The 9,529-nt window shown below is 39.0% G+C and overlaps 1 pseudogene; it reads left to right on the top strand.

The window, feature by feature from the left end:
* The first annotated feature begins 938 nt into the window (after positions 1-938).
* On the top strand, positions 939-3,652 carry LOC149201931 (receptor protein-tyrosine kinase CEPR1-like; annotated as a pseudogene).
* The last annotated feature ends 5,877 nt before the right edge of the window (positions 3,653-9,529 follow it).

Raw genomic sequence — 9,529 nt, 5'->3', positions numbered from 1 at the left:
CTAGATGTCTCTTACAATAGATTAAGAAAAGACTTTGGCCCACAAATTCAGAGTTTGACAGATCTCATAGTATTAACCCCTTCCTTGCTGGTATTTCAGCTGAAGTTAGAGAAATTAGATCTCTCTCATAACTTTTTTGCGGGGTAATTTCCCCAGGAGCTTGTGAATTGCACCAATTTGGATTTTCTAGACCTCGGCTTCAATACGCTGAAGGAAAACATCCCCGATAGTATTGGGAACTTCCCCAATTTAAGAGTCCTGAATGTGTCAGCCAATAACTTCTCTGGAGAGATTCCTGGAACATTGGGTAATCTCTCTAGTCTGACTCACTTCTCATCGAATCAGAATCAACTCTCTGGAAGCATACTCATCAGTTAGCTAACCTCAAAGGATTGCAGTTTCTGGATCTGAGCTACAATCGGTTAAGGGGAAGCATTCCTCCAGAACTTTTTTCTCTGAGCAACTTGCAGGCACTGGATCTCACGCAGAATTTGCTCACCGGACAGATTCCTCAGAATTTCTCGAGTATGTTGTTTAGGCTGCGAATAGGCAACAATTCTCTAAATGGAAGTATCTCTTCTACAATTGGGAATGCGAATGGATTGACATACTTAGAAATGAATAACAATTTACTAGATGGCCAGATTCCGCCGCAACTGGCGAAATGTACCAGTCTTCAATTACTTGATCTTAGCCACAACAAATTGACAGGCTCATTAACCGATCCGCTGGCTTCACTAAAACATTTGCAAGTGTTGAAGTTGCCGAATAATCATTTTAATGGAATCATTCCAGGTGGACTGTCAAATTTATCTAATTTGTCATTTATCGATTTGAGTGGCAATCTTCTATCAGGGGTTATACCCCCAGAAGTTTTCGAGCTTAAGAAGCTGCAAAATTTGTGACTACAGAACAACAACCTAACAGGAACGGTTCCAATGAATGTTCAAGACGTTGTGTCCTTGTTAGAGCTCCAGTTGGGTGGCAACAATCTAAGTGGAACAATTCCACAAGAAATTGGATCCGTCACAAAGTTGCAAATTCAACTCAATCTCAACTGCAATTCTCTACAGGGGGAAATCCCAAGTTCTCTTTCCAGTTTGATCACGCTAGAAATTTTGGATCTTTCCAACAATAATTTGACTGGAGAAGTTCCGAGTTCCTTGATAGCTATGGGCAGTCTTACATTGTTGAACATCTCAAACAATAGATTAACAGGTGTCCTTCCAAAATTTCCAAATTCTCCAAAAGGTTTGATAATTATTGATACAGAAAATCCTGGTCTCTATACTACTGGGAAATTCGGTTCTGCTCCTGCCGCTTCTGCAAGGAAAAAAATCTCGACAATTTTGATCATTGGAGTTGTTGTTGTAGGTGTTGTCTTCGCAAATGTGGTTGTCGGATTGTTCATTGTGGCCAGAAAATACTTTCGACGTGGTGATCAGCAAATGCCAAAAGTGCAACTAGCCTGCAAGATTGAAAGCCATTTTATTCATCCTGATAGTATCCACAGGCTAAGGATTGACTTTGGAAAGGGTGTTCAAGTCACTGTAGATCCGGCAAATGTCTTCCTAAAGAACAATTTTAGTACCTATTAGAAAGCTGTCATGCCTTCTCGCATTAGTTTTTCAGTGAAGAAGCTCAATTGGAGTGACAAAATTTTCAAATCTGGAAGCTACCGAAAGCTTGGTGCAGAACTGGAGAAGCAGGGGAAGCTAAGGCATCCCAACATCCTGACTCCCTTGGCACATGTTCTAGACATAGATTCTGCTTACCTTTTCTACGAATATGTTCATAAAGGCAGCCTCTCAGAATTCCTTCACACTAGTAATGTTTCTGTATTGGATTGGTCGTCTTGTTGCAGCATTGCCATAGGTGTAGCGCAATGTTTGGCTTTTCTACATGGGTGTCAGCAAACAATCTTCCATCTTGATCTCACTGCCAAAAACATTCTCCTGAAGTCTTTAGCAGAGCCACAAATAGGTTATATTGAGCTTTGCAAGATTGTTGATCCTTCCAAGAGCACAGGGAGTATTTTTGTAATCGCTGGTTCAGTTGGATATGTCCCTCCAGGTATGTTCTAGCTACTCATTTATGCCAAAACAGTAAATGTTGCAGAACAGTGTTTTATAGCTTTTTTTAGCTGTATAAGATAGACCATACTGCAAAATTTCTCACAATTATAGCTCATTATGATCGCAGAGATGCTTCAGTAAGTAGAAGTTATGACTGTCAAATCACTGAAGCCAACAGGGTGTTTAGGAATGTTTTATACAAAAGTTTTTATTTACTATGGCTTTTGACCTGGTTTTTTCATTTTTATTTTTTTATATCTTTTAAAGCATAGATATCACATTGAGACTTTTTTGTCAGTGAATTATGTTCTTACGATGGAGATTAGGACTTGTAAAGTTCAATATTTGTATAATTCATAGTGTAACCTTGTCTGGTACAAGAGCCCAATTGCTTTTGGATATTTGAAAATTCTCCATATTTTCATTCTGTGCTATAAGTTGTTGCATATTAGTTGTTTTAGTCAAAGTATTGATTACAAGAAGATAGGTCAATTTTTACACATCATAGAAACAAGATTGAGTAGATTCAGGCAGTATAATCGACCCAACTCTAAAACAAGTGTGGGTTGGTTTGTTTGGGCCAAACTTGGTCAAATCTGGTCAAAATGTATGAGTTTGACTGACCTTGACTTATTAACTCATTGAGGTTGACCGAATTTCACCTTCTTGGTAGGTTTTAACAGTGTTTGCCTATTTAAGTATAGATTTTTTACTAGCCAAGTTTGTCCTGAGTTTCTCCTAAGTCCAAGTTACTCTTAGGCTATGTTGAGTTGCTTCCAGGTCCACTGAAATACGATCCCTTGTCTCAATTTAATCAGATCATTTGTCTTATTTTTTTTTCCTTCCTTTGACGATTCTCCTTTATGTAATATGTGTTGTATACTAAATGTTTTGACTTCATTTTAGATTTTTCTCACCTTGAGATCGATGCTTCTTTACATTTTTCAAATGTCATACTTTGGTGTGCATGGAAGCTATGTATATTTCTCTTTAACATATTTAGCAGGCGTAGTAGGAATACAGTCAGCAAATCTACTTGTTTCAAATTTGACCCTCTTTGCTTCAGTCTAGGCAATTGGGAGCATATAAGGTTTTGTATTGATTTTGGTGCTTATTGACTCCCCTCGGCACCTTCAGCAAATATAACTTTGTGGATACAGGTTTGAATTCCCAAGTGACAGATGAAATGGTGGGAAAACCCAATGTGGACTTTCAGTTTGAGGACTTTCTGACCCCCATTGTAAGGCCTCCGGGCACGACCACGGTTGGGTGTCGGGCGAGTCGGCATGCACGATGGGCGCACGGGCGGACGACGGGCACGCGAGTGGGCGCAAGGGCGGGCGCACGGGCGGGCGCGCGCTGAACAGAAATGCGACGTTTTAGAGAGCTGCTTGCGACGAAACGTTGGAAAGTTTACGACACTTAGGAAATGCGATGGGACGATGGAGGATTTATACCCTGCAAGCGTGGGAGGGATGTGTGGCCAAGCCGACACATGTTTAGGCACACACAGGGGTGTTATATCATTGTTTTGGGGGTCGGCTGGAGTGCCACCACCCACAGTGAAGACATGCTAGAACACATATATATTGGCATGCGTTGGGATTCATTTGAAGGCAGAACGAAGAAGACAACTTTGCATAGCTCAAGGAGTCAAGGAAAAGTGCGCAGATTTGGAGAGAATGCGCATAGCTCATGCGCATGTCTTGAGGGCGCAGTTTCGGGTATTACTTGGAGCCGGTTGTGGGTTGGGCAAGGTGTGCCCAGGGTTGTCTTATGTGCAGAATTGTGCCGGGATTGACAAGGGGGTCTTGGTAGCTCGGGTGAGCACCCTCCCTTCGTGTAAGGCGTGCATATGGTTATTGTAAAACGCTGATTCGCCTATATTGTAAAAGAAGCTAAGTATTGGCTTGGAGCTTGCCAAGCATTACTTGTGATGATTGTATTATTATGAAGAAATATTGAATAATATATATTGTCGGGCAGATTTGTTCGGGAGCTGCCCCTCCCCTTTATACTATGCAATTGTTATTGTCTTTTATAATTGTTGTGGATAATGAATGAGTATGGGTGTTCATTGGTATAAAGGATAAATGTAATTTTACTTGGTTGTGAAACACAAACTAAGTAAGGACAAGTGAATTAGGCGTAGTCCATGAATGTTAGTATTGGTGAAAAGAAAGCGTTCGGCGGTGCCGCACCTCGCTATAAGCGGTTGGAAGACTACCACAGGTGTAGGGGTGTGACACCCATGGCTGGGTAATTAGGGAGGAAGGGCTTATGAAGGAGCTCTCTAATGGCTTTTGTCTCCTTGGAGAACTAGAGAAAGGCCTCATCACATTCCATAGTCTCAAGTGAAAAGCCACGCTCTTGGGAATGGATTACATGACATCACATTACAGTCTCAAGAGAAATGCCACGCTCCTAGGAATGGATTGCATGAAGAACAAGGAGTTCCAAGCGATGATCAGGGAAGGTGACTCAAATGTTGATGGGTCCTTGACGAAAAGGAATTTTGTGTTCTAATGATCAGATTGAGTCCCACGTCACTGGCACGGGAGGCCCACAAGGCGGGCATGGATTATGACATCCATGATTTGCATAACAGTTTTGTACAAGAGTAGACGAAAGTTAAAAGAAAATCTTAATACCCCAAAAAATGGTAGAAGGTCATTCTAGCCTGTCAAATGAAAATTGCCTCTGTTTCAAAAAAAAATATAACAAATAAATGTGAATAACTGAAATTTGATATGGATGGTGTTTTATTTAATTTCAACAAAAATCAAAGAAGAATTTCAGACACAAGCATGTCATCATCAAATGGCAAGTTGTGTCCAGAGCTCCGTTTTGATTTTTTGGAATGTTGGGTCTTAGAATATTCCATTCTCCCTTAGAAAGCATCATGTGAGAGGTACCCAAATCTGTGATTGCACATTAAAAATAATAATATTTCCGTGTGATGGAGCTCCAAACAGACATTAGAAAATAGCACTCCATATTTGTTCCACTTAGCTTTTGTCCATTATATTATGCTTTTGGGTCACTACAATAATTGCAGGCTATAGTTACAAAGCTCTTTGGCAGCATTTTTGGGATTTACTCCAACTCTTACAACACAAACTTCTCCATGAACTAAAAGCAAACATCTCATCCTTTAATTTAGAAAAAAAAAACTTCAGCTTATGTAAGTCTGCTAGCAGTAATCTCGATTTAAATTGACAAATGACATAACTAGACTAGAATATCTAGACATCTACTATCAACATATTTCCATTATAAAATAACATTTACTCAGCTCTGCAATGCCTGGGAGTTAGGTTTACATGGTGTGAAAACTCTTACATGCCATGAAGCTTATGCCAATGAAGAGTTCACAGTGGTCATGGCCTTTCCTAATCAACATATTGCGAAGTTTGTTGTGGAATGTATAAGTTTAACATATTGCTAAATTCAATCTGGGGAGTATAAGTTTAACCTATTACTAAATTCACTACATATTGCTAATTCACTCTGGGATGTATAAGTTTCTTGCTCAGCCTCCTCCCCCTTCACTGAGTTGTGTGAGCATGGTTTAAAGTTGAATATACCCAGTGTGTATCTTGGAATTTCTTTTGAATATAAAATTCTATCTCCTCTTAGCAGGCATGGGATGGCGAATTAACCCACTGCACTATTGGAAATATTAATCCCAACCATCACATTAAACACTCTGACAACAGCCATACTTGTCAGAAGTATTTTTGCAGGTTGCGTCTTTATTTGAAGATGGAAGGAATCAAGCCAGCACAGGGTACCGCGCAAACCATTCAGCAACACAGCAAATAATTTAAGGCATTTAATGTATTTTGGTAAATAGATATGGGCAAGCATTCTTCGGCGATTATTGCCCATACTCCATAAACATCTGCGCAATTTCCACACTCTACAACAACAATGTATTAATTATTTTGTTGTCATTTATTAATGTCAAATTGTGTGTTGAGATAAATATGTATGTAAAAGTCATTTTTCAAGAAAGATAGAAACAAAGTGAAAGTCTCTAAAGAGAAAATGGTGGGGCAAATTTTGGTGGGCGTGTGAAAACAACAGTTACTGTGTTTTACTATGTGTTATTCCGGGTGAAGTGTATATCACTGTAAAACCTTTGTTTTACTTTGTGAATGTCTTTATTTTCACGATTTAGAATCCAATCCTAAGTTATTATTGTGTTGCTCCAAACTTACTCTGTTCTATATTTTTTCCGTGAGTGAATACCGTGTTTTTAAGTCTCTGTGTTGCTGCACCAAAACTAGTTGCGCTAAATCTAGCTCCGCGACTCCGCGAAATTGAGTTGGGCGAAATAATTTTAATGTTGCGCTAAATCTAGCTCCGCGACTCCGCGAAATTGAGTTGGGTGAAATAATTTTAATCTGCATCTCTGCGTAGATTTTGTTCAATTTTTATAACATGGTATCAGAGCGGGTTAAACTTTGTTAGTGTAAAACAAGTGTTTTTACTAGCAATTAAAATTGTTTTGAGGGCAGATTGTTTTTAGCATATTTACTAGTAGGTATAAAGATTTTTTTACGCTCAGAAATGGCAACATCAAGCACAAGCTTGACTAATCCTCAAATACCTCGATTTAATGGCAAAAATTATGATTATTGGGCTATTACAATGAAGGCCTTGTTTTCTTCTCAAGGCATTTGGGATTTGGTGGAGAATGGTTTTCAAGGACTAGTAGATGCAACAGAATACAATGCCTTATCTCAAGCAGAAAGAGATTTGTTAATGGATACCACGAAGAAGGATTCAAAAGCCCTATTCTATATTTTCCAAGCAGATCATGAAAGTATTTTCCCAAGGGTTGTAGCAGCAACGAAGTCCAAGAAAGCATGGGACACCCTATAGACAACCTACCAAGGCATGGCAAAAGTCAAGATAGAAAAGCTACAAATGTTGAGAAGATACTTTGAAACACTTTGTATGAAAGAGTCTGAGAATGTAGACTCGTCTTTTACACATGTAAGTGGGCTAGATACTCAAATTAAGTCTCATGGTGAGACACTTGAGGAAAGAATAATAGTTGAGAAAATTTTGAGAAGTTTTCTAGCAAGGTTTGATGCCGTTGTTGTGGCCATAGAAGAGACAAAATATCTTTCACAGTTCTCAATGGATGAGCTTAATGCATCACTAATTTCTCATGAACATAGATTGAATAGAGCAACAATCTCCTCATTATATCATGCCTTCAAGACACAAGTATCATTTGGTCAAGGTCGAGGCAGAGGAAGATCATATGCTAGAGGAAGAGGAAGAAGCCCACACAAAGTTGGAAGAAGCAACTCTTCAAGCTCAAGTGCAAGAGGCAACAATCAAAATCCAAGTCAAGGCCCAAGCCAAAATCAAGAACAAGGTAAAAGGTATGATAAATCTCAAGTTCAATGTCATTATTGTAAGAAGTATGGTCATTATGCAATTGAGTGTAGAAAGAAGCAATATGACATTGATAACAAACCAAGTGTAAATTTCACAAAAGAAAATCAGAACCATGATAGCATGTTTTTAGCTTGTAATGTAGCACAAGAAAAATACAGTGATATATGGTATCTAGATTCACGATGTAGCAACCACATGTTAGGAAACATAGAAATGTTTTCCAATCTAGATGAAAGTGTGAAATCTAAAGTGACATTAGGGACTGATAGCAAAGTCTCTGTCATGGGAAAAAGAAGAGCTAATATCCTACCAAAGAAGGGGGAGAAGAAGTACATCTCATATGTTTACTTTGTCCCCGGTCTGAAGCATAACCTCATAAGCATTGGATAGCTCATGAAAAAGGGCTACAATGTCTTTTTCAAGAATGATGTATGCACAATTTTGGTTAGGCCTCCAAGTAGACAGCTGATTGCAAAGGTTCATATGACAAATAATAGAATGTCTCCCTTAAAATTAAAAACATATTTGAAGGAAGAGGGTGCACAAGAACAACTATCAATGAACTCACAAGAAGATGAAAGAAAAGATGCAGTTGTCACACAAATAACCTTTCAAGCAGAGGTCAAAGATGAAAACTGGTTATGGCATTTGAGATTTGGACATTTCAACTTTGGGGATTTGAATTTGTTGCATAGGAAAGACATGGTGAAGGGACTATCGCTCATAGAAAAACCAGACAACCTATGTGAGGGATGTATCTTGGGCAAGCAACATAGAGAGACATTTTCAGCAGGAAAGTCAGTAAGGGCAAAGGCACCTTTGGAGATTGTCCACTCAGATTTATCTGGACCAATGCAGACACCATCAATTGTTGGCAGCCACTACATATTGACCTTCATAGATAACTACACAAGGAATACATGGGTCTATCTCCTAAAATAGAAAAGTGAAGTGTTTGAGCGCTTTCTCCAATACAAAGCTCTTGTTGAGAAGCAAAGTGAACACTACATCAAAGTCCTTAGAACTGACAGAGGTGGAGAATACATGTCAAATGATTTCCTTCGTTTTTTTAGGGAGCATGGAATTCATAAGCAATTTACAACAAGGTATACACCTCAGAAAAATGGTGTGGCAGAAAGAAAGAATAGGACCATTATGGAAATGGCAAGGAGTATGTTGAAGGCAAAGCATTTGCCAAATGATTATTGGGTTGAAGTTGTCACTTGTGCAGCATATATCTTGAATAGATGTCCAACCAAAAGCATCCAGAACATAGTTCTTGAAGAGGCATGGAGTGGAAGAAAGCATAGTGTCACTCACATGAGAGTTTTTGGATGTGTGGCGTATGCACATGTCCCGGATGAGTTGAGGAAGAAGTTGGACAGCAAGGGGGAGAAATGTATATTTGTTGGATACAGTGATGAATCCAAGGCATACAAACTCTACAATTCATTAACCAAAAAGGTCATAATCAACATAGATGTGCAGTTCATAGAGGAGGAAGCATGGGATGGAAGTTTAGAAAATACAATCAATGTCAAAGCATGCATACCACATGAGGACAAAGAGGAATTAACAGCAACAATTAATTCCTCAACAATGACTCCCTCTACACCTATTCAAGTGCAACAAAGTAGGCAACAAGAAACACCATCAACAAATAATAGGACAGTTTCGCGCAACCAAGCAAGTGCTTCTCCAAGCACGCTGCAAAGCGCAACACCAAGTGACATGTCAAGCCCATCTTCAGTAAGCACAAAAAGACCAAAATTTAGAAATTTAAATGAAATTTATGAGCAAGATGAAGTTGATAGTAGTGTTGTTTTGAATTCCTTATTTGCCTTGTTTTGTCATGTAGATGACCCAATCCATTTTGAGGATGAAGTCAAAGAAGAAAATTGGGTTGTGGCAATGGAGGAAGAAATAGAAGCAATAGAAAGGAATGACACATGGGAGTTAGTGAACCTTCCGAAAGGAAAACATGTCATTGGAGTAAAATGGGTCTATAAGACCAAAAACAACATTGAAAGAAAAAT

This window comes from Pinus tabuliformis, chromosome 2_1 (assembly GCF_031772625.1).
Source record: "Pinus tabuliformis cultivar Carrire ecotype Pingquan chromosome 2_1, CPIR1, whole genome shotgun sequence".
Taxonomy (NCBI): domain Eukaryota; kingdom Viridiplantae; phylum Streptophyta; class Pinopsida; order Pinales; family Pinaceae; genus Pinus; species Pinus tabuliformis.
The sequence above is the reverse complement of the archived record's forward strand: the minus strand, read 5'-3'. Positions and strand labels throughout refer to the sequence as shown.